The 25,061-nt window shown below is 43.5% G+C and overlaps 1 pseudogene; it reads right to left on the reverse strand.

Annotated features, from left to right (window-relative positions):
* Positions 1-5,541: 5,541 nt before the first annotated feature.
* LOC100673375 (protein MEMO1-like) lies at positions 5,542-18,289 on the reverse strand (annotated as a pseudogene).
* Positions 18,290-25,061: the final 6,772 nt, after the last annotated feature.

The following is a 25,061-nucleotide window of genomic DNA, read 5'->3' on the forward strand; positions in this document are numbered from 1 at the left end:
GCTGACACTGGCCAGATAAGGAGGTGTAAAGCTGTCTTACATCTTCACAAGTTTCTACACCTCCCTGAGAGAGCTAACTCATCATTAACAACAAATATATTTCTCGTTCGGTGTCACTGAAAGTTATCTAGCATCATGAGGTATTCCTGCCTCCACCTATTTCTCTGATATTATACTAATATAATCACAAGCCATGATTATAGTTTAGCTGCAGAAAATTATAAAATACGTTGCCTTGCCAAATGTGTTTTCACTTTGGTACACTCGTTTTAAAGTGGCTTTTCAAAGCACATATAATGGACTCATTACCGGCTGTAAATTGAATACCCACCACCACCCAGTGCCATCGAGTCGATTGAGCTCTGCTAATGCAAACAGTGCTGGGAGAAATGAACAAAAAGGCAACCCAGGATTGTGGTAGTATCGAAAACTGTTGTGGAATTATTCAACACTTCATTCAAAAACATAACCCGATGCATGGTGCTAGGTACACAGTGGGGCGGAAAGTCCAGATTTATAAAATTGAATTGAATTCCGTAAAGCTGATGTTTTCACCCCATTTCTTACTTCTCACTTTCAAGTTTGTCAGTCGGCACCACCAGAAGTGAATCAAGTTGCTTGATTTTGGCTTTTGCCCAAGATGGAAAGACTCATGCCTTTCTACTTATAAATAAACAAGCTCATGCCTTTCTACTTATAAATAAACAAACAAAAAAATAGGAGCAGTTGTTCTAAGCATTCTTGTTTGCTCTAAAGTCTGGCAAGATCTTCCACTAGGTTCAGACGAGTGTGAGCTCAGCCAGTTGTCTTCATGTTTGATGTTCCTCAGATCTGCCCTGGAATGCACAGGACGGAGGCTCTTTTTGTATGCTCCAGTAGATCCCCAGGACTGTGGGTGGGAGCCTGGAGCTATGCTCAAACTTCAGGCTTCCATCCCAAACACAGCATTAACGTAGTCACCCCGCCACTTCAGAGGAGGCCAACCCTTACGGCAGCAGCCAGCCTTCATCGTGGGCTCCCAGTTCAACTGCAACATGAAGCTCAAACAAGCAGGGACAATCACATAAAACAATCACAAACACTTTCAACACCAGCCTTTCTGTTCTTACAATGCACGTTTTCTTCTCTTTGTTGTGAACTGTAACACACAGAGAAAGAAGTCTAAAAATAATGTACAACACTGTTTTATCACACGCTTGCTAAGAGAAGGCTGGCTGGCCCTGGCAGAGAGCTACGCTGCTCCAATCCTCATTAATGGCCTACCCATTTGTATTTACACATTTGCCTTCTAATTCCATGTCCACTTCCAAATTTTGGTTTCTCACAGACATCAGTTATCCAGCCCAGGTATTTGTCTCCTCACTTCTCAACATGAGTCTGGGCTTAACTTTTATTTTTATACATTCCAGATTCCACATTCCACGTTCCTTCTATCTTTACTCTTTCCCTGTTTATTGTCATTGGTTGACACCCTTTGGATTTTATCACTCAGACTGCCTCCCCAACTCATCCCATAGCATCCAAGTCTGGGGAGAATCCTCTAGAACTGTATGTAATATCCACACCTTCCTTAGAAACCATTTTAATTAAGGCGCATATTGCTGTCAGCTTCCTAGTTAATGGTCGCAGAGAAAACCTCCTTAACTTCCCTTGAGAAACTTTCTGACTTCTTTAGGAAGATTAAAGATCTTTCGAAGGAAATGTTTATGCTAGTTCAATATTTTACGCCACTTGACAGCTCCTTCCAGAATGATTCCTCATCCCTGGATTACTTGTCAAAACTTCATCCTCTCTCCACATATCTTTCAGAATTAATAGGGATTTCAATAAATTCTAGACAGGATTTTAGATGATAATTTCATAACTATATCATCATTTTGTGCTAGAACTTCCTCTTCTTGATTATTTTGCCATGATTCAGAGCTGTACCTAGAATTTGAAAACATAATTATATTTTATATAGCGACAGCTTGGCATTTGGGGCTGGTCCCACTGTCAAACTATATACAGCAATGTACTATGAGCAAGAGGCTGGGAAGGCTGGAGTGAAGAGGAGACTATGATAGACTCGGCTTTTATAAATGGTGCCAAGGATGGCATTAACTTTAAGAAGGATGGTGCTGTGATGGTAGGGAACACCTGTGGATGTAATCCCTTTTGGGAATAGGGTTTTCTTTGTTATATTAATGAGTCCATCAGTGTAGGGTGTGTCCTAAACCTAATCACTTCTGAGTTGTATAGGTTTTTAACATTTTATTGAGGTATAATATACCATTGGAGTCCCTGGATGGTACAAATGGTCAGTGTGTTCGGTTGCTAACCCAAAGGTTGGAGGAAAGGTTGGAGGTTCCAGTCTACCCAGAGACACCTTGGAAGAAAGGTCTGGTGATCTACTGCTGAAAAATCAGCCACTGGAAACCCTATGGAGCACAGTTCTACTCTGACACACATGGGGTTGCCATGAGTCAGAATCGACACCATGGTAACTGGTGTTTATAACATTCCATTAGGAAATGAATGTGTGTGATTTGTTGAGTGTCCACTAACTGAGCACACCAGCGTAACCAGAACACAACGGGCACCCCATAAATGCTCCTGCTTGCTCTTCCAGTCTGCCTGACACGTCTCATCTGATAAATGTCCAAGTTACATGTCAGCTGTGGCCCATGAGTTCCAGTATCAACTGGTGTACTTTTCCTGGGGGTGTGGAAGGGGGTCAGCACTGCCCTCTTTAAGATCCCTCTCCTTTCAAGCACTACCTAAAAACTTTCTGTTGCCCCAGGATGTTTATTGGCTGCTGGCCAGTAAATGCTGGATTTATAACCCATGTGGGGGCTAACTCTGATTTGAGGGAAGACTTGTTTAACCCCCACAGACAGAGGCAACTTGCATTTGGTGGGGTGCAGGGAAAGCTCTCCATCCACACCTGCTGATTAGCGTGGGGCCTGTGATATGTAATAAGTGATGTTGGGTGTCTCTTTGGGATGAGAAATACATTTTTTTAATAACCTTGGAGAAGATGTATCTTTTTTGCCTGCTAGATGGAAGGCCCAGAACCTTTACCTTTTATAAAGTCTTCCAGATACATAGCAGGACAGTGTAAGTCAAAGTCGTGATAGAGGCAGAAGTCGGTTTTTGCCCCGACTCCCAACCTCACCACCATCTTGTTTTCTTTCCCCTCTCCCGTTCTCTTTGGCAGCCTCACCCATCATCAGCATCACCACACACACTCCCTTTTCCCCTCCACTCCAAGCCGGCTCTCTGGAGAGAATCATAGCGACCTTATAAGACAGCAGAGTAGAATTGCTCCATAGAGTTTCTGAAGAATGCCTGGTGGATTTGAACTGCCAACCTTTTGGTTAGCGACCGTAGCACTTAACCACTACGCTATCTCTGAATGTTAGTGTGGATTAAAGCCTGTGTGTTACACCTTCTAAACTGAAAGGTTGGAGGTTTGAGTCCACCCCAGGCATAAATATTTCCAAGCTCCCCTAAAGGACTGTGTAAAGCCGACACCCGCTCACCTCCATCACTCTAAATAAAATATATGTTTGCTAAGCAAATGCAGCTTCAAGACAGCCTCCCAGCCCCACCCCCCAACAGAGTGTTGTCCCTAAGCCCCTCCCACATAGAAATTCTGAAGCCCCCATGGCCTAACCCTTACCTGTACTTGCTGCATGGAGAATTATCTGGATGCAATGGTAGCCTTCAAGAGTACCACCCAGGTGAGGTATCCTGTGGGTCATGGAACAGAAAGACTACCAGTCTAAAGGTTAACATGCTTGGGATAGTGTGCAAGCGGGATGGAAGGACCACAATGCCTGGATCCCAGATGTTATGGATTGAGTTGTGTCTTCCCCAAAATAAGTATTGGAGTTCTAATCCCTATACCTGTGGATATAATCCCTTTTGGGAACAGGGTTTTCTTTGTTGTATTAATGAGACCATCAGTGTAGGGTTTGTCCTAATCCCAGTTGCTTCTGAGTTCGAAACAGCAGCACAGACGCAAGCAAGCACAAGGAGGGATGGGGTGAGGGTTGGGGAGAGCGATGCCATGAGAGTTTCACTAAGGAATGGAGGAACACTGGGGCTACAGGAGCTGAGACAAGGATCTACTCCCGGAGCCCACAGAGAGAGAGAGCCTTCCCCTAGAGCCAGTACCCTGAATTCAGACTTCTAGCACTCTGAGTGAATAAATTTCTGTTCTTTAAAGCCACCCACTTGTGGCGTTTCTGGTACAGCAGCAATAGGAAGCGAAGACACCATGCCACACCAACTCGTGTCGTGTGTCTGTTTCTTTGTTCTATCAGTCTCCTTTGCTGGCAGTGTGGATATGAGAACCAGTGTCGAGGTTTCAGCAAAGGGTCCCCACAGATAAGGGGTGTCTCAGCCTAACGCGCCACTTGCCCTGTCAGAGAGACCGGGGACAAGGTACGCCTGGCCACAGCTGTAGCTTGCTGATTAGCCAGCCTGCTGAGCAGTTCTGGGTTTATCTCTTTCCTGGGCAGTGCATACTGGGGGCCAGAATGTCTGAGTGTCACCAGTATGTGGTTGATGTAGGCACGGCATAGTTGACAGAGGAAGCATGATGACTTGATCTTTCCATCTTTTTATCTATAAGGAACATTGTCGTGTGTTCCGTTGTATATTCTATTTATTACATTTATCCTTAACATGTCTTGGAGCCCTGGTGACACAGTGGTTAAGAGCTTGGCTGCTAACAAAAAGGTCAGCAGTTAGAATCCACCAGCCGCTCCTTGGAAACCCTCTGGGGCAGTTCTACTCTGTCCTACAGGGTCATTATGAGCCGGAATCAACTCGACAGCAATGGGTTCGGTTTTTTATTTTAATATGTCTTACAGATGACCAACTTAGTTTCTAACCATATTTAACACATCTTACTAGTTTTGCCTTTATTACATAAGCTTACTATCTGTATATAATACTCATGAGTTTCAACTATCCTGCATATCTTTATTGTCTTTTATAGAACAATTAAATATCATCAACTAATACACAAAACAAGCTTTGGTCTCTATCAAAGAAATTCCCAACATTCACAATACGGCAGAATTTCGGGAAGAGCAAAGCACTTTAAGATTGTTCTGAAATCAACCCAGGCTGGCCATCAGCTCTGCCTAAGATAAGTCCCAGCTTCCACAGAGGAATCCTATCAAACCTAGGAGTAAGGACTATTAAATATGTAACCAGATTTTCATATTTGACACCTACTGAAATGGGGATATATGTGGTAGAGGGGTCTGTTTTCACAACGCTGTATATTCATGGGAAACCTTGGTGGCATAGTGGTTATGAGCTACTTCTGCTAACCAAAAGGTCAGTAGTTTGAATCCTCCAGGAGCTCCTCGGAAACTCTATGGGGCAGTTCTACTCTGTCCTATAGGGTTGCTACGAGTCAGAATCGACTCTCCAGCAATGGGGTTTTTTTTTTTTAGTATATATTTATGAAAAGCGCTGTTATCACAATTTTCCATGCACTATTGTACTGCTGCGCCTTTGAATAACTCGGGAAAGGAGCCATCAGTACTGCGTCTGCAAGGGAATCCTCCTTCCAGCCCATTCTTGCTCCTGGAATCCTCCCTTTTTCTGTTTCTGTCGGCATGTGCCCTTGTTCCGGCCAAAGAAGTCAGTTAAAATAGGAACATGAATTTCTTTGAGCAGATGTGAATTAACGTTACTCTGTTTAAAAACAAAAACAAAAAAACCTGTTTCACCCAAAATAAAACGCTGGTGTGTTCCAAGTGATGTAATGTCGAGTCCTACAGTTGTCCTATTTAGCCACCAGATGGCGCACGTGCACCAGTAAGATCCGGGCTCCGGCGGCCAGGCTGTTCCGTAGGGCTGGGTCTGCAGCAGAAACGGTCAAATGGAGGGGTGGTGGCCCTGAGAAGGGAAAGGAGCAGAAACTTGAACCTCAGACTGTGGATGAAGGCTAAGGACACAGAGGAAAGGCTAAGGATCTGGACTTTGGGAAGGGGTGGATTATCCCATAGGCAAGATAAACACAGTGCTTACCTCCCTTACCAGATCATGTGTAGTGAAATGGCTACCTTGCTTACTGGGTCATCGCCCCTGTCAGGGATTGTAAATTTGAAAACAGGCTTTGGTTCTGTAGGAAGGTGCTGTGGGCTTGGGACAGAGACAGATGCCAGCCATACCTAGAAGCAGAGTCTTCGATGTGGTGAAAAAATGTGAAATTGTTCACTACAGGTGATCTGGTAAGCAAGGTAAGCACGGTGCTTACCTTGCCTGTGGAACGATCCACCCCTGCTTTGGGATCAAATAGCTTACTTTCCAATCCCAGCTTCACCACCTTCCTAGCACCGCGACTTCAGGTTTAGTTTAGTTTAGTTTCTTTTTGTAAAATAGAGACAAGAAGAGGACCTGGCTCAGTGTAGGTGGTCGTGGTGGGGGATAAATGGAATGCCGTCGAGCACCACGCAGAGTGCTAAGCATACCCTACACAGTAGTCATCTGGGGCCTGGAACACAGTAGAAGTTCCAGCGTGTGTTACGTTTGTCAGGGGAGAACACACCTGAGACGCCATGGCACAAAGGACCTTTCAGCTCAGTCTCTAGCAGTTGTCTGCAGAAAGGGGAAACGAAAACCTTAATCCGTTCAAATGATTTATTCCTTCCAAACCAAACCCGCTGCCGTCAAGTTGATTCCAACTCACACCCACCCCGTCGGACAGAGTAGAGCTGCCCCACGGGGTTTCCAGGCTGTAATCTTTACGGGAACAGATGGCCAGGTCTCTCCCCTGCGGAGCAGCTGGTGGTTTCCAGCCGCTGACCTTTTGGTTAGCAGCCAAGTGCTTTAACCATCACGCCACCAGGACTCCTTCTGATTTATTCACAGTCAGTTCATAAAGCGTGTGAGGTTTGTCCCGTTCCCTGCTGGCTCCCTGTCCCCTCCCGCCTGTAAACGACACTGCTGGAGGGATTACTGCTGAGATGAAGTCCAGATGCGTCAGGAGGAGCCCACGGTCGCTGGAGACTGGACTGCTGCCTTCTCCCCACAACCAACGTGGCGCTGACTAATCTTTTATTAGAGCGAATCGGGAGTTGCTTGAGGGGAGGTTGTCCAACATGCCGTGATTCTGTTGCTGCTTATCAGTTTAGTGACTCATTTATTCTGAAGAAGAAGGAAGAGGAGAAAGAGGAAAAAAAAAAGTTCAGGAGTCATCACAGTGCAACACTGCGTTTTCTTTCTTTTATGTGTATACAAAAGCGAAGTAGCAATAGGCTACGCAGCATGGATCATTTATAGGCCAGTTTTTCTATTTTAAAATGTTTTTGGTTTCCAGTAAAAATGGAAAAGCATTGTGGAGTGAAAAACCAAAAACCCACTGCCATTGAGTCAGTTCCGACTCACAGCAACCCTGTAGGACAGAGGAGAACTGCTCCGTGGGTTTTCCAAGGCTATAAACCCTCATAGAAGCAGACTGTCACATCTTTCTTCCTCGGAGTGGCTGGTGGGTTCCAACCGCCGACCTTTTTTTTGTTGTTAGCAGCTGAGCACTTAAACCACGGCACCACCAGGGCTCGCTCGACTGGTAAAAATAATCAGAGAGACTCATAAGAAAAACTAATGTTATCTATAATTTGGTTGACATTATAATACACCATTCATTTTTTTTTTAATAATTTTTATTGTGTTTTAAGTGAAAATTTACAAATCAAGTCAGTCTGTCACATGTAAGCTTGTATATACCTTACTACATACTCCCATTTACACCATTCATTTTGAATGAAGGCTATTGTTTTGGAAAGACATTCATTATATTCCTTCAAAAATAAAAAAGGTACACATTTTTCCTTTCTAGGATGTTTATTACTTACTTGTGAAGAGTGCAGTGATGCCTAGAATACTTGACACTCTGTGGTCTGGCTGCTGGAGGCAGCAGAAACGAGGTATCAAATCAAGGTCATTTATGTAGGAAGAAATACAGCCCTCCCCTCCTACAGCTCAGCATCACCTCCAGGGTCCTTGGAGTCTCATTCGTGGATTATCCAGAGGTCGGGACACAGACAGCTGCAGAGAACGCCTTGCTCTATCTGCACTGATGGTGTGCTGGGAGCTACCTGGAACCAGAATCTCAGGCTCCCTGCGGGGCTCAGGATGGACTCCTCCAGATTACCTGGGAAGAAACCAAAACTACTTCTCCCTTCCAATCCTTCAGCACACCTGGAATTATCCCTCTTTGAGAGCTGGTTGAAATTAAGACCATGCCTGTAGTACCAAAACAAACAAAAACAAACCAAACCCATTGCCTTCTCATCGAGTCCATTCCGACTCATAACTACCCTATATAGGACAGAGTGGAACTGCCCTATAGGGTTTCCAAGGAGTGGCTGGTGAATTCAAACTACCAACCTTTTGCTTAGCAGCCAAGCTCTTAACCACTGCACCACCAGGGCTCTGCCTACACTACACAGCCTTACAAAATATGTTTTTAAACAATCTTAACTAGGGATTGTTTAATGAAGTACAACTTGATTTACCTCTTCCTTCCAGTCACAAATTCCAAATAGTGATATTGTGTTGTTGTTGTCATTAGGTGCTGTTGAGTCGGTTCTGACTCATAGCGACCCTGTGGACCCGATCCTGCACTACGGTTACAATCATTGTTATGCTTGAGCCCATTTTTGCAGCCACTGTATCAGCCCATCTCCTTGGCGGTCTTCCTCTTTTTCATTGACCCTATACTCTGCCAAGCATGATGTCCTTCTCCAGGGACTAATCCCACCTAATAACATGTCCAAAGTATGTAAGATGCAGTCTCGCCATCCTTGCTTCCAAGGAGCATTCTGGGGTACTTCTTCCAAGACAGATTTGTTCATTCTTTTGGCAGTCCATTGTATAAATATTCTTCCCCAATACCACAATTCAAAGGCATTAATTATTCTTTAGTCTTCCTTATTCATTATCCGCGTTAGTCATGCATATGATGCCACTGAAAATACCATGGCTTGGGTCAGGCGCACCTTAGTCTTCAAGGTGACATCTTTGCTCTTCAACACTTTAAAGAGGTCCTTTGCAGCAGATTTGCCCAGTGCAATGGGTCTTTTGATTTCTTGACCGCTGCTTCCATGGGTGTTGATTGTGGATCCAAGTAAAATGAAATCCTTGACAACCTCAATCTTTTCTTCATTTATCGTGATGTCATTTATTGGTCCAGTTGTGGAGATTTTTTTTTTTTTTTTAAGTTGAGGTGTAATCCATACTGAAGGCTGGGGTCTTTGATCTTCATTAGTAAGCGCTTCAAGTCCTCTTCACTTTCAGCAAGCAAGGTTGTGTCATCTGCATATCACAGGTTGTTAATAAGACTTCCACCAATCCTGATGCCTCGTTCTTCTTCATATAGTCCAGCTTCTCGGATTATTTATTCAGCATACAGATTGAATATGTATGGTGAAAGGATACAATCCTGACATGCACCTTTTCTGACTTTAAACCACGCAGTATGCCCTTGTTCTGTCTGAAGAACTGCCTCTTGATTTATGTAAAGGTTTCTCATGAGCACAATTAAGTGTTCTGGAATTCCCATTCTTCATAACGTTATCGATAATTTGGTATATCCACACAGTCAAATGCCTTTGCATAGTCAATAAAACACAGGTAAACATCCTTCTGGTATTCTCTGCTTTCAGCCAGGATCCATCTGACATCAGCAGTGATATCCCTGGTTCCACGTCCTCTTCTGAAACTGGCCTGCATTTCTAGCAGTTCCGGGTCGATGTACTGCTGCAGCTGCTTTTGAATGATCTTCAGCAAAATTTTGCTTGCGTGTGATATTAATGATATTGTTCAGTAATTTCCACATTCGGTCGGGTCACCTTTCTTGGGAATTGGTATAAATATGAATCTCTTCCAGTCAGTTGGCCACATAGCTGTCTTCAAAATTTCTTGGCATAGACAAGTGAACACTTCCAGTGCTGCATCTGTTTGTTGAAACATCTCAATTGATATTCCGTCAATTCCTGAAACCTTGTTTTTTACCAACGCCTTCAGTGCAACTTAGACTTCTTACTTTAGTACCATTGGTTCCTGATCACATGCCACCTCTTGAAAGGGTTGAGTGTCAACCAATTCTTTTTGGTATAATGACTCTATGTATTCCTTCCATCTTCTTTTGATGTTTCCTGCGTTGTTTGTTATTTTCCCCATAGAATCCTTTACTATTGCAACTAGAGGCTTGAATTTTTTTCTTCAGTTCTTTCAGCTGGAGAAATGCTGAACGTGTTTTTCCCTTTTGGTTTTCTATCTCCAGCTCTTTGCACATATCATTATAATATCTTACTTTGTCTTCTCGAGCCACCCTTTGAAATCTTCTGTTCAGCTCTTTTACTTCATCAGTTCTTCCTTTTGCTTTAGCTGCTCTATTTTCAAAAGCAAGTTTCAGAATCTCTTCTGACATTCATTTTGGTTTTCTCTTTCTTTCCTGTCTTTTTAATGACCTCTTGCTTTCTTCATATATAATGTCCTTGATGTCATTCCATAAGTCATCTGGTCTTGGGTCATTATTATTCAGCACGTCAAATCCTCTCTTGAGATGGTCTCTAAATTCAGGTGGGGTACGCTCAAGGTCATACTTTGGGTTTTGTGGACCTGTTCTAATTTTCTTCAGTTTCAAATTGAACTTGCAAATGAGCAGCTGATGGTCTGTTTCATAGTCGGCCCCTGGTCTTGTTCTCACTGATGATATTGAGCTTTTGCTTCATCTCTTTCCACAGATGTAGTTGATATGATTCCTGTGTACTCCATCTGGTGAGGTCCATATGTATAGTCATTGTTTATGTTGGTGAAAAAAGGTACTTGCAATGAGGAAGTCGTTGGTTTCGCACAATTCAATCATATGATCTCTGGGCATCATTTCTGTCACCAAAGCCATATTTTCCAACTACTGATCCTTCTTCCTTGTTTCCAACTTTTGAATTCCAATCACCAATAATTATCAATGCATCCTGATTGCATGTTCAATCAATTTCAGACTGCAGAAGCTGGTAAAAATCTTTAATTTCTTCATCTTTGGCCTTAGTGGTTGGTGTGTAAATTTGAATAATAGTCATATTAACTGGTCTTCCTTGTAGGTGTATGGATATTTTCCTGTCACTGACAGTGTTGCACTTCAGGATAGATCTTCAAATGTTCTTTTTGACCACGAATGCAACACATTCCTCTTCAAGTTGTCATTCCTGGCGTAGTAGATCATATGGTTGTCTGATTCAAAATGACTAACACCAATCCATTTCAGCTCACTAATGCCTAGGATATTGATATTTATGTGTTCCATTTCATTTTTGACAGTTTCCAATTTTCCTAGATTCATACTTCGTACATTCAACGTTCTGATCATTAATGGATGTTTGCAGCTATTTCTTCTCATTTTGAGTTGTGCCACATCAGCAAATGAAGGTCCCAAAAGCTTGACTCCATCCACGTCATTAAGGTTGACTCTACTTTGAGGAGGCAGCTCTTCCCCAGTTGTCTTTTAAGTGCCTTCCAACCTGGGGGGCTCATCTTCTGGCACTATATCAGACAATGTTCTGCTGCTATTCATAAGATTTTTATTGGATAATTGTTTTCAAAAGTGGACTGTCAGGTCCTTCTTCCTAGTCGGTCTTAGTCTGGAAGCTCAGCTGAAACCTGTCTTCCATGGGTGACCCTTCTGGTACCTGAATACCAGTGGCATAGCTTCCAGCATTACAGCAACATCACAGTGATATTGTAAGGGCTTCAAATTTCAGCCAAAGGCCTGGGTAACACACAAAACAGATTTCTCAGGGTTTTCAAAGCCCATTTTCACTAATAGGTGAAGAGCTTCATTTAAAAAAAAATTTAGGAGGCTGTTATATTTCTCCAGAGTCTCTGGGGATACAAGTGGTTAACACACTCAGCTAACTGAGAGGTTGGAAGTTCAAGTCCACCTACAGGCACCTCGGAAGAAAAGCCTGGTGAACTCCTTCCAAAAAAAATCAGCTATTGAAAACCCTGTATAGCACAGTTCTATTCGGATGCACATGGAGTGGCATGAGTTGGAATTGACTTGGCAGCAACTGGTTTGTTTTTAGTTCTCTAGGAAAAAGGTGATGGCAGCTTGGGTTATGTGTTGGCAGGAGAGAGAGAGTCAGAGTCAAGAAACAGTTTGTAGATAGACGCATTCAGACTTGGAAATGAGTTAGAGGAGATAGATGAGAAAAAAGAAAGTGTCAATAAAATTCGTAAGTTTTGGGGATGCATATCTGGTGCCACTTACTGGTGCGAAGAAGCGTGCAGGGGAGTGGGTTTTGGAGAGGAGATCAAGCATTCAAGAAACCTAAGATACCTGTGCGACATCCAGGTGTACGTGTCAAGTGATCAGTCGGATATGAGTGTCCAGAGCTCAGAAAAGACATCGGGGCTGCAGAGGAAAGTGACCAGAGAGGTTGGGGGAAAACTAGGAGACGGTCTTGTCAAGGAAGCTAGGAGAAGACAGTGTTTCAAAGGAAGCTGTAGACAATCCTGTTGGATGCTGCACAGAGGCCACCTCAGATATAGACATTTATTAGACAAACTGTCATTGGCAAAAAGGGGCACAAAACATATCACACAGCTGGTTCTTCCAGCTGAATGAACTTCCAGCTCTCTGACCTTATAGATTGTGGTGGCTTATAATATAATCTACGCTTCTTCCTTCCTACGTGCCCATCAGCCTCAGGCTTGGCCACATGGCTTACTTTGGCCAATGAAATGTGAGTGAAAGTGGTATGTGTCACTTGTAAGTAGAGTTTTTAAGATATTCCCCTTGATTCCACCATTACTCTTTACCCTCTGCCAATATATCCAAGAGAGGGGCTTAGAAGAAAGACCATGTGGAGCAGGGCCTCAGCTGACCTGCAGCCAACGTGCAATAAACTTTTCTTGTAAAACCAGTTGTTGTCAAGTTGATTCTGACTCATGGTGACCCCATGTGTGTCAGAGTAGGACTACACTCCATGGGGTTTTCAATGGCTGACTTTTTGGAAGTCGATTGCCAAGACTTTCCTCTGAGGTGCCTCTGGGTGGACTCGAACTTCCAACCTTTCAGTTAGCAGCTGAACGTGTTAACAGTTTGTACCGCCCAAGAACTTCTTGTTGTTGTAAGCCATTTGAAAATCAGGGAGTTGCTCGTTACCATAGCACAAGCTTACTAAGACTGACTAATACATAGGTATTCCAACCTATGTATTCCACGTCTGTAAAAGACTCTCTCAGGCAACTTCCCCTTTATTAGTAACAAAGATACAAAGTATCTGTTGTATAACACAGGTAGTAATTGACAATACTGGAGATTTACTGTATACTAATATAAAAAAACCCCAGTGCCATCGAGTCAATTCCAACTCATAGCAACCCTATAGGACAGGGTAGAACAGCCCCATAGAGTTTCCAAGGAGTGCCTGGCAGATTCGAACTGCTGACCCTTTGGTTAGCAGCTGTAGCACTTAACCACTACACCACCAGGGTTTCCATAGTATAATTGATTTATATTAATTATACTAATATAAATCATTTATAAATGCAATTTCTTTATCAAAAATATATGTTCACAAGTCTCTAAAAAGTACAGATTCAGGATGTGGTAAATTCTCCACAGGTTGCACTGAAAGGATCCTTTGTCATGACTGGCCCTTTATCTTCGTTGTTTTAAAAGTCAAGATATTATGACGCCGGTCTTTCTTCCACTGCCCTAAACAAGGTAGGATTCTCTAAGGAAGGAATATACCTAGAGAAGGAGATTATTCCCTTAGCTGGAAGTTCCAGCATCCTTCAAGACCAGGACCGGTGCCTTCGTGAGGGCTGGGCCAGGGCCCTAGCAGGAGTGTGCAGACGTGAGGAGGGCTCAGACCGTTAGTGGATCCTGCTCCAGTGACGCAACTCATGGAGCTGTCTGGCCAGATTCTACACGGATTTGACTGGTATAAGTCAACAGGGAGAAGTTCATATTCATTCCTTTCTGCTGGAGCTCTGTGATAATATTTAATAACACCGCAGTGGGATATCTTCCACAAACTGTATTGTGGTATTTCTTCAATTAATTACTAAGGGATATGGGGCCTAATTGTTCCATAATACTGTTCAGCATTTTGTCCAGATGTTCAATGGATCTATAAGTCTCCCGCTGGGTTTCATCCTATTACCTGTGCTGGAACCGTTGGCCTCAATGGCAGATGTCAGAAGAAACCTCAAAGAGATTATTCGGATCTCAAGTGGTTAAATGCTCTGCAGCTAACCGAAAGGTTGGCTGTTCGAACCTATGTAGTGGCTCCATGGGAGAAAGACCTGGCGATCTGCTCCCGTAAAGATGAGTGCTCAGAAAACCCTATCGGGCGGTTCTGCCCTGTCACCTGGGGTGGCTGTGAGTTGAAATCGTCTCGACGGCACCTAACAACAACAACAACGACAACAGATATTTACTGAAGAGTTTCACCAAAGTTTGCTCTTTCGACACATGCAGAGCACCACACAGTGCAGGAATAACGGTAAACACATCCTCGTGGCCTGCCGTGGATTTTGCTGAATAGGCTTATGCATGGCAGTGATATGTTCACCTTCCATCTGTCTGCAGAGATGCACGTCTCTGCCTTCTGTGGTTCTCCTAAATCTTCTGATCACTAGGAAGGTCATACAGAGAGACAGATGGAGAGACAGACAGACAGACAGACAGCTGACAGGAAGGCCCAAGTGTGAAAATTCTCCAGATAATGAATGAACAAATCTGTCTTGGAAAAAGTGCAGCCAGAATGCTCCTTAGAAGAGAGGATGTTGAGATTCTGTCTCACCTACTTTGGACATGATATCAGGAGGGACTAGTCCTTAGAGAAGGACATCATGGTTGGTAGAAGGTCATTGAGGAAGAGAAAGACCCTTGTCTTAGTCACCTAGTGCTGCTATTGCAGAAATACCAGAAGTGGATGGCTTTAACAAACAGAAATTTACTCTTTCACAGCCTAGGAGGCTAGAAGTCCAAATTCAGGGTGCCAGCTCCAGGGGAAGGCTTTAATTCTTTGTTGCCTCTGGAGAAAGGTCCTTATCATCGATCTTCCCCTGTTCTAGGAGCTTCTCAGCACAGGGACCCTGGGTCCGAAGGATGTGTTCTCCTCCTCGTTCTTCATTCTTGGTGGTAGGAGGGCCTCCTATCTCTGCTTGATTCTCTCTGTTATATCTCAAAAGAGATTGACGTAAGATACAACCTAATCTTGTAGATTGAACCTTGCCTCATTAACATAACTGCCACTAATCCTGCCTCATTAACATCACAGAGGCAGGATTTACAGCATATAGGAAAATCACATCAGATGACAAAATGGTGGACAATCACATAATACTGGGAATCATGGCCTCGCCAAGTTGACACACATTTTTAGGGGGACATAATTCACCCAATAACAACTCTTAATGAGATGGATAGACACAGTGGCTGCAACAATGGATTCAAACATAGCAATGATTATGAGGATGGTGCAGCACCAGGCAGTGTTTTGTTCTGTTGTACACAGGGTCACTATGAGTCAGCAATGACTTGATGGCACCTAACAACAACAATGAATGGATAGGTCCACTCGAATGTAAGCACGGGCAACACAAGGGCTGTGATAAGGGTTCTAGCAGGGCTTTTGAAGTCCTGAGCCTCTGCCAGTTTCTGGCAGACCACGTGTCTGTGTCCGTTGATGTCTGAATGTGTCCCTCTCTCCACCGCATTCCCACAGAGCTCCTCGTGCCCCTCCCCCGTGACCCAGGCTGGGCCCCCAAAGTGTGCCCAGAATGAAAGCTTAAACTGACAGACATATGCATAAAAAAATGTATATATAAGGTTACAGTAATTCCAGCGGAATTTTACGAAGTGAATCACAGTCATCATGATGGGGATGTGTGTGAAGTCTTCAGGAGAGAAGAAAAGGCCTGAGATAGTTATTTCAGATAACGGGTGAGTGAACTTAGTGAAGTATTTCTGACCCCTGTGGAATGTCCGTTTAAAGTTCGTGACACGTTTCCATAAGAGCAGTCTGCCAAGTGGGTGAATTCTTCAGTCATGCTCAGCAGCAGGTATGGAGAAGGTGGGGTTGCTGTTACCTAGGACTGAGTTTTTTCCAGATGATATAGTTGAGGGATAGAGAGGAAATTGAGAGTGCTTGCAAGGGAGTGATTATAATTCTGAGCCGTGGACCCTGAGTGGACACTGGGGGGCGTGAGATGTTGGGATTCATAGGCAGAGAGTCTCAGTGAGGCTGAAGAGTGTTCCATTGGGCATACGAGAGCGAATAGGGTAGGAGATGGAATTGGAGAAATGGATGTCTCAATTTGTGATTTTGGAGGTGGCGCACTTCCTGGTGATGACAAGACCCAAGGTTGGGCTGTGGTTGGGTGGCTGAGATACATGGGGTGGAAGAAAAGGTCACTGTAGATGAGCTGGATAAGGAGGGAGAGTCAGCAGCTAAACATTGACAGAGACTGGGGCAAACACTGAGTCAGTTGCTTCATCATCAGTGACTGGGGCACAGTGACTAAGACGTTGGTTGATAACAGCAAGGAGGAGGGAGAGGGGATGGGGTGATGTCCTGGGCATCAGGGGATCTGGGATCACTTCACAAGAAGGAAAAGGAGAAAGATCTGGAAGGTATAATAGGGACAGAGCGCCCCAGCCCCACCTTGGGACTTGAGATAAGTAGTATGTGTGAAAATGAAGAGAGTCTTCTGAGGGGGTTATGAGGGAAGCACTTGTTAGGGGTTGGCCAGGTTTCAGATAAAGAAAAGAGATGATGCTCTGTGGGAGAAAGTTCCCTAGACACAGAGCAGGTAGTCAATCCAGAGAACTAATGAATGGGTTTGGGAGGGATGAGGATGGGCAATTACATCAAATCAGAGGATGTGTTGGACATTTGAGGATGAGACTCGTACATCTTCCTGTGCCTGAGAGACTCCAGGATGTGAGTTCTGGTTAGTTTCTAGGCCAGTTATTCAAAAATATTTTCCTCAGAGGTATGGTGGTATCAAGCGGGTATCAGGGTGGCTGCTCTTCAGGCTACTTTGAGGTAAGGCAGGTGATGGAGTGCCTACTCCCTCAGATTTTCCTTGGTGATATGATGGCCAGTGTCCATTTCTGTCATCTTCAGTTCTGTTTATTCACTGCTCCTCTCCCTTTCTCCTGCTGCTCTCCAGGCTTTCAGAGCTTCTCTACTTTCCTTGCCTTTCTGGCTCCTCTGTCAAATATACCTTTTTGTCTTCAATTCTCTTACTTCTCCCTTTGATAAGAACAAATACTTTTTTTTTTTTTCATAACAGATTCATCTGTAGTTAGCACAGTTACATGAACGTGGGGAAAAAAGTAAAAGGCTCAGGAAAAGTCAGAAGGATGATATTAAAAAAAAAAAAAAAAATGCCCTTCAGGCCTGTAGAGGCTTTCCAAAAAGCCTGGATCAAATGATTTTGTAGATAGCAGAAAAAATACCAAATAGCAGGAGGAAAATGAGTTGTGGGCCCCCATTCTGTCCATTCAAATCACTTCTGTGTCTTGGTAGTTCTTTCCCGAGTGTCTTCAGATCACAGCTAGGAGACACACAAAGCAGGACTCTATGCCCAAGGCGGGGCGGTGGGGAGGGGGGGGGAGTGTTTAAAACCAAAGATGTATCAAAGAAACTAGTGTTTGTTTTGTAAAGGCATCTTTTTTTTTTTCCTCTTTCAGGAAAACTTGTCAAGCAATACAACGAAGAACAGGTAATTAAGAACTGGTGTTGTTAACAATCATTTCTGTTTTCATTCATAAAACACAGCTTCCAATGGAAGAGAGGTTTAATTTCAATGATAAAACCCAGAACACAGAAAGGAGGAAATTAATTGAAAGTCCCCTTTGACCTTTACCCAAGTTGGCTCAGCAGAGTTTGGCTGGGTGTAGGGACATCTCTGGAGAAATCAGATTAGACAAAAAGCTGCACCATGATGCTCCCTGGGGACGTGGATCATGTGAACTAAGAACTTGACTTTGGGATTACAGGAAGCTTTTATTTATTTATTTATTTTTTATATAGGAACCTGTCAAGGACTTGGCTGCCAGGTACAGCAAAATGTCCCCCAGAACTAGAGTCAAGAAAAGAGCCTCTCCGCACAGGCCTCCCCAGGGGCTGGTCTTACTTTGGGGGGGTGTGTTTCAATGTTCGCCTTCATGATCACACTTATCCAACAGCCATCTATCAAATTTCTAACTCACCTGCCCCAGAAGGGCCAGGCAGAGGCCAAGAGATACCCCCATGTCTACGTAACCAGCCCTGGATTTTCTGAGGGAGAGAATACTATGAAAGGAGTGTGAATGAGGGTTCTCAGGGACTCCCAGCAAATGCTCCCTTACCGCCACCTTCCATCACCTCAGCCCTTCTAGTCCCATCTGCCTTTGTATTCTGACCTTGGATTTTCCCCTCAAATCCCTTCAGGTCTTCTCCAGAGTTCTACTTCAGGTCTGAAATGTTTCTTAAGCTAATTGTTTAACAGCATAACCCTTAATATTTGAAAATCTCAATACAGGATCTTTACTCACAAGGGCAAGAGGGGCTGGTTTGAGGATGGGAATGAGATGGGGATCAGAAGTAATGAGATGGGGGTCAGATGGGACCTCTTGTTACTTCTTTCTGCTTTTAAACAGGCATAATTTTTTTTTTTTTTTTTTTATGGGCCCATGTCACATGCAGCAAAGACAATTTTAGAAAAAGTTGCCTTTAGAGTCCTACCACCTCCATTGGGCAGCCCTCCCGCCACTCCAGGCTTTGGTATGTATGTTCATACTCCCTTCAAAATTATTTCTAACTTCAGATGCTGGGTGGAAAGCTATCTGATTAGGCTATTGCATAACAATCACAAAAGAAAAGGAGTGGTATCAAGATAAGACTGAAGCTATTTGTCCAATGTTTAAAAAGGAAGGAAAAAATCGTTCCAGAGATTCACATCATGGTAAAATTCCAAAATGTATTATTAAACTGATGGCTTGTGAAGATTTAGAAAAGGAAGCCATGATTATTGGAGCCTTTCAACCAAAAAAAACCAAACCTCTTGCCCTTGAGTCAATTCTCACTCATAGCGACCCTATAGGACAGAGTAGAACTACCCCATAGAGTTTCCAAGGAGCAGCTGGTGGATTTGAACTGCAGACCTTTTGATTAGCAGTCATAACTCTTAACCACTGTGCCGCTAGGGCTCCTTGGGAGACTTTTGGGGTTCAACTAATGGATGGAATGCCAAACTAAACGTGTTTGCTTTAAAAGGCCAATGGATTGGGAGAAAACTGTAGCCAGATCCTGTATCGAGATTTTATCAGGTACCTGACAAAGTTTCTCAAGACGTTCTTATCACCAGGACAGAGACAGGTGACTTTATGGAAAGCTAAACCACTGTACCCAAAAAGCTCTGATACATGGAATACCCAGTGCCAACAAGTCGAATACCCTTTAAATTGGCTCTGGCCAGTTAAATCTCTTTGTTAAGGACTTGGATGGAAGCAGTAAAGGTTAGCTTATTTTTTATATTTTTATCAATGTAATGCCAAGTGGCTAAGAGGTACTGCCAAGATGCTCAATAACAGATTTGGGATTGAATAAGTTCTTAGGTCTTGGCTAAAAAGCTAAAATTAATATGAACAGGTATATGTATATATATCTGTTCAATATATATATAGTATTGATATACCATTGGCCTCTCCTCAAGTCACCTCCAGTATGACTGGGTATTAGGTGATGATATGGTGATTATTAGATATGATAAAGGCACTGTGGTTACCACTTTAAAATGTCTATCTTTTAGAGATGCATACTAGAGTATCTATAGGTAAAATTCTGTTTGTGTGAGATTTATCTTAAATACTTGATCCCATCTGGGAATGCTGCGTATCAGGGCCTCAGCATTGGCCTCTGCACTTGGTAGGTTTGGTGCTCTGTGGTATCAACAGCCAGACTGACCTTGGTGAAGAACTCCATGTTGTGTGGTCCACATAGAGCCTGTGTTCCCTGCTGTTATTCCATTAACTCATTGAGCGCTGGGGTAGCTGAGAAGAGGTACTGACTGACATCACAGAATGGGACATCTTTTCTACTTATTAATTAGGAGGCTCCACTGCAATGAGTGGCCATTGGTGAGCATTTCAAATGGGACACAAATATCCTCCCATATTGTGGCCATTCCAAAAGGCTCCTCCACATACCTCTTCCCCATATCTTCTGGTCACCCATCTTCCAATCCTGTCCTTTCCAAGCCCTTACCGTCTGGCCAAACTTTTGGCCACTGTCCAAGAATCTGTATCTATCCATAACTCTGTCCAGGTAAAGTAGACATACTGCCCATTAGAAAGTTTTTCTTCTCCTCAGGCTTTCAGGGCCGACTTTGGGTGGAGCTGCAGTGTGGCAGCAGTTCATTCCTGATTAGTGCCATCATAAAATGCTGAGCTATCAGTAAAACAGGCCAAATTTCTTTGTCCCCAGTCAACTAGTTAGGGGAATGGCCCATGAGACCATAGATACGGGTTGAAAGAGAGGAGAAAATCCATCAGGAATAATTGCTGTGGGAATCGAGACATCTCTTCATGCAGTTTACTTGTACTTTCATCACCTGTTTGAACTGATGTCACATAGGCCACTTTCACTTGATGATGGAAGGCTGCTGCGCACGCCTGACTTTATGGCATGGAGAATCAGGTAACATCCAGCTGAAGGTGCATAGTCACTTGCTGTCTTACCTCCTGGTGCTGTTGTAACTGAAATACCACAAGTGGCTGGTTTTAAAGAACGGAAATTCATTTCTAGAAGGCTAGAAGTCTGAATTCAGGGTGTGTCTCTAGGGGGAGGTCCTTCTTTGTCTATGGCAGGATCTAGTAACTGGCATCAATCCTTGGAATTCCTGGACTTGCAGATTCTCCTGCTTTTGTGATCATCATATAGAGAGTCTGTCTTCCCCTATACATGCATGCTTGTCTCTGGGTCTGTGCTCCTTATAACACACAGAAGTGACTAGGTTTGGGACACACCCTGCATTTTTTTGGCCTCATTAACATGGCAAAGAAATCCCTATTCCCAAATGGGATTACATCCACAGCTATAGGGGTTAGGAGTCCAACAATTATTTCGGAGGAACCCAATTATGTTTATAACACTTGGTGCGCCATAGATGGGTATTCAGTCTCTTCCAGGACCCAAGAGCAAGCTTAGAGTTGTTTCTCAAAAGAGAGGTTATTTGTAGAAGAGTTATGGTTTTGTTCTGAAGCTCTAGGGATCGATCCTATGATTCTCACATCGGGGCTTACTAGGGACCTCTGCCACAGACACCTTGAATTGCTTAAGATGTGCTGCATAGCCTTCTCTTCATCTGGGCCCCTCTGAAAACCAGCAGCCTTATGGGTTACGAACCTCCGACTTTCTTTCAGACAACTCGTACTTGCCCTTTAAATCTGTTGCCAGTTGGCCGATTCTGACCTTTAATGTTATGATGTAAATTTGCCCTCACTTTGAAATAGTTGAACCAACTCCTCCTCACAACAAATTTTTCCTCACAATCACCTTCACTTGTTGCACATGCGTCTTTTAAATCATTGAAAAGTCTTCAAACCTTTTCTTATACTAAAGTGAGGCTAGATAAGAACTGTATGCACCTGTTCTGACTTACCTCAAATCCCACTTAAAGACTCAAAGACACAGCCAGGAACAGATCTCCTTCGTAACCCGGGGTCTACCTGACGTGCGAATGTGTAAGATGAGCATGCTCAATATGGTGTATGTTACCTCCAGAATCCAAAGAGGTCCAACAAGTATTGTGCCTCTTTCTTAATGACAGGTGGTGCAGGGTGCAGCAAGTTGTCTTCCGCTTTACAGAGGATAGCCCAATGCACCCCAGATCACTTGACCCCTTGAAACTTCACCAATATGATTAAACTCAGAGTTTTCGTGGTGTTTAACTCCTATCCTCTGAAATCTAGGGTCCTTGTTACTGGGGTACTTGCTTACCAAGGTCCAATAAGCACGACATCATCAGTAGAGCAGACCTGCAGATGTTTTGTGGGATGTGTGTGTAGAAAATCAAGGCTCTCATAGACTTTATGAATGAAGGGCAGCAGCTTTGAAGTAGCTCTAAGGTTTAAGATTGAAATTTCACCTGCCAGGCGAAAGCAAACTTTGGTCATTACCGATTACATTTGCCAGTTAATAGTTATACGAAGTGCTGGGAGCTATATTGATTTTCTCCAGGAAAGAGTCTACATTTGGAAAAGTAACTGCAGGTGAAGTTACCAACTGGTATGTTTAGTCTAACCCAGTCATTGTCCAGGATCTATCCACCATCTGCAAAGGCCAGACAGGTGGGATACTGATCCCCCTGTATCATTTAAGATGTTTAAGATGGTGGCTCTAAATCCTGCAATTCCCCCAATTGAATTATTTATGGCTTACTATTTTGGTAAGGAAAGAAGGCTTCAGGTGCTCCCACTTGGCCCTTCCTAACATGAAAGCCTTCACTCCATTGGACAGGAAGGCAATGTGGTCATCTGGCCAACTGCCGAGAGTATCTAACCATGCAATCAGGTACTGGGGAAATAACCATAGGATGTGCCCACTGTGAGACGGGTCATGTCAACACTTCTTTTATCACCTGCTCTCAAGCACCCACACTCACCAGTAGAACACAATGACATTTGGGTTCACAGAGAGAAGATCAATTCAGAACCAGTGTCTAATGATCCCCCGAATGTCTGGGTATCTCCCTTTCTTCAATGTACAGGCACGCTGGCAAATGGCTTCAGGACCCTGTGGGGAAGGCTTGGAGTAAGATTTACAGTTGTAACTGTGGCCATGTTGCAGGGCCATTCCTCAAGAGAACTCAGCCTGTCCTTCCTTCAAGGAGCTGGGGATCTGTAAACTGGTTCAGATTTCAGAAATGGGCAAGAGTCTGTGACTTTCTATTGGAATGACCCAAATCAGATCTCTCTTTGTCAGAACTAGAGTTTCATAATTACAGATTAAGTAACACTTTAGTAGGCTATTTTAGTTCTAGAAATACTGTGATCAATAGCTAGTAGCAAAGTCCAATGTGGGTCAAATTTACCGATTGACACTTTGGCCCTGCTGACCCTCATGGAAACAATATACACCTTTTCTCTGGCAGGTAAGCGGGGCCCTTTGGCCTCCACCACTCCAGGATCCTGTTATCTCCATTGAAATCAGGGAACATCAACTACCGTTATGCCCTGCCTGTAGAGTTTTCACTTGCTCTGATACTCCCCTCATCAATATATTTTTTAACACTTTGGTGAAGGGAGTGGGTTCTATGTCTATCTGGGAAACATGATGGGAGCAAGATGGCTCATACATGAGAAATCCACTTCAATAATGTTATTCCTTTAAGCTTTTGGGTTTCTTCTGCATATTAGGAAAGCATCTCAACCTCATTGGATGGAGGCCACCATTGAGTTCAAGTTCTGTCAGCCAACCAAGCAAACTGTTAGAGCTACTCTCAGATGCTTGAACACCCAGAATCTCTGGAAAATACACTAATATCAACAAAATCTGCCCCATGCAAAGTTATACTCTGTTTTCCTTAGTTTCACACATCTAAAATCCATTCCCACACATAATCTTCAGGATTATGCCAATTAAAAATTGGAAACATTTGCAATTCTTTTTCTGTGTATAGCTGTCTCCTCCACTTTCTCAAGCCAGACTCTGTACAAGTGCTAACAGAATGTGCCAGGATCTCACTTCGGTTATGGGACTGGAAGCAGTCCCGTAGGGGGAAGTGAGGAGGGTCTTGAGGACAATTGGTATTAATTTGAGAGGGAACTGCCCCAGAAGATGTCATGAAAAGTTCTTCAAGGAAAAGGAGTCTGATCTCCTCAGTCATAGGAGAAAAGAGTGCATTCACCTGCACTAGGGGTTCAGGGACCTTTGGGATTTCAAGGGTGCTATATTTGTCTGAGTCCACACAATTGTTCCCACTCCAGTTCTCAGGGTTCCATTTCTTTTCAATCAATACCCTAAGTTTCACATCAGAAAATTGAAGAGGTTGCAAAATCAGTTTATCGTGTAATTCTGCAACCTATACCATCAATCAACACCCATGGAAGCCACAGTCATGAAATCAAACAACACATTGCATTGGGCAAATCTGTTGCAAAAGACCTCTTCCAGGTGTTCAAAAGCAAAGCCCTCACTTTGAGGACTAAGGTGTACCTGACCCAAGCCGTGGTATTTTTCAGTCACCTTGTATACATACAAACGCTGGACAATGAATAAGGAAGACTGGAGAAAAATTGATGCCTTTGAATTATGGTGTTGATTAAGAATATTAAATATACAATGGACTGCCAGAAGAACTAACAAATCTGTCTTGGAAGAAGTACAACCAGAATGTTCCTTAGAAGCAAGGATGGCGAGACCACATCTCACATACTTTGGACATGATATCAGGAGGGACCAGTCCCTGGAGAAGGACATCATGAGTGGTAAAGAGGAGGGTCAGCGAAAAAGAGGAAGACCCTCAATGAGATGGATTGACACAGTGGCTGCAACGATGGGCTCAAGCATAATAACGATTGTGAGGATGGCACAGGACCAGGCAGTGTTTTGTTCTGTTGTACATGGGGTCACTTTGAAACTCGATGGCACCCAACAATAACATACCATCAAAATTTAAGTGTGTATCAGCCCTGTGGCTACAAGGAATCAGAGATTCTTTAGAACCGTTGTAGAAGTTCTCAGCTTCTCTCACTGCCTTGACTTGAGAACTTAAAGTCCCGAGCTTTTCATTTTCTTTCTGTGAGGCTCTTCGGTGCAGTCAGAAATAATCATCCTTTCTCATGATCCTTGTATCATCAGTCCCAACATAAACGTCAAGTATAGCAGTCACTTGGTTTGCCAAAGCCTTGTCTTCAAAATGCATTTCATCTTAGTCAACCACAGATAATCATTTAAGTACCTATTTTGCCACTGCATGACAGAGATTACCTGTATTCTATTTTTCATTGACAATGAGGTAGTCGTTATATTCCAGTCCAATCA

This window comes from Loxodonta africana, chromosome 17 (assembly GCF_030014295.1).
Source record: "Loxodonta africana isolate mLoxAfr1 chromosome 17, mLoxAfr1.hap2, whole genome shotgun sequence".
Taxonomy (NCBI): Eukaryota; Metazoa; Chordata; class Mammalia; order Proboscidea; family Elephantidae; genus Loxodonta; species Loxodonta africana.